Genomic DNA, 1,093 nt, shown 5'->3' with positions numbered 1-1,093 from the left:
GTTTAAACATTCAGTGTGAGAAGTTAGTAGTTCTCCCTCTTGAGGGAAAGTGTTTCAGTGATTACCTGCAGCAAGACAGACTATAGAGGTCTGGACATAAAATGTGAACAGATAGAAAACAAAAAGCACACCCAGCAGAGACCTATATACTAATAAATATAGACACGAGATGTAACGTTTCTTATAAAACAAACATTGCACAAAGATTTACTAATAAAAACAAAATAAGAATGGTAACATATAACTTACTTATCATACATTTATTGTCTATAAAATAATTTAAAATGATTTCTACACTTTATACAGTTCTTAGATGGTCTTTCATACTAGTATATATACACTGGTCATTTTAATGGCGAAATTTACACATTCAACCCCATTTAAAATTGTCAAGAAGAAATTAATCCAGAAGTGAACGCAGCTCTCTTTCCAGTGCATCGGGTGGGACGGTAGAAGCACGTCGCGCACCTTTCGGCACGCTGGAGCACTGCCGGGTTGCCTTTTGCACGGCGCCAGTGGGGCCGGAGCGCGCGGGGCTCGTCATTGGCGACAGTAATAGAAGATTCGCAAGAGCATAGCGTCTCTTCAGCATCGCCCCTAGAGCAAAGACGTTACTCGTTCAACGAGTATGGCGCGGCAGCGAGCATCAACCGTTTGGCGTGTCCTGTCGGAAAAAGACGGGGAAAGTACGGTATACGAAGGGGAAGAAAAGTCAACTAAAATACATGTACCGGGTGATTCAGAGAAGACGCAGGTTCGGGTGGGTTGGCCTACCCGCTGCCCGTAAGGCGCCATAGCCCCTTGGGTAGGCAAACCCGCCCGCACCTGCATCTTCTCTGAATCACCCGGTACACTTGAGAAATGTGCGTTAAACGTTACCCGACGGTCCGTCGTGGCAGCGGGTGATGGAGCTGTCGGCGTCGGCGCGGGGTACTTGACGGTCCGCACGGGCGCCTGGCACCGGGACCCCGCGAAGCCGCGACGGCAGAAGCAGGCCGAGCGGCTGTCCAGGAGGACGCAGCGGCCGCCGTGCAGGCAGGTGCCTCGGCAGAGCAGGCGCTCACAGCGCTCCCCTGGAACACAGCAGCAGGCG

General features: G+C 50.3%; 1 protein-coding gene and 1 long non-coding RNA gene across 5 annotated transcripts in view; both read right to left on the bottom strand.

Moving 5' to 3' along the window:
* Positions 1 to 1,093, bottom strand: part of LOC113204793 (uncharacterized) — an 82,863-nt gene that overhangs the window by 7,629 nt on the left and 74,141 nt on the right. The gene's annotated exons all lie outside the window — the stretch shown is intronic.
* LOC127748876 (uncharacterized) lies at positions 242 to 1,087 on the bottom strand. Its single transcript, XR_008010826.1, has 2 exons — positions 880 to 1,087; positions 242 to 664 (listed from the first exon to the last, which is right to left on the bottom strand). It is a non-coding gene; the product is annotated as an uncharacterized LOC127748876 (long non-coding RNA).

This window comes from Frankliniella occidentalis, unplaced genomic scaffold, assembly GCF_000697945.3.
Source record: "Frankliniella occidentalis isolate FOCC.00 unplaced genomic scaffold, Focc_3.1 Scaffold17, whole genome shotgun sequence".
In the NCBI taxonomy this organism is placed as follows: domain Eukaryota; kingdom Metazoa; phylum Arthropoda; class Insecta; order Thysanoptera; family Thripidae; genus Frankliniella; species Frankliniella occidentalis.
This window is presented reverse-complemented; position numbering and strand designations above follow the sequence as displayed.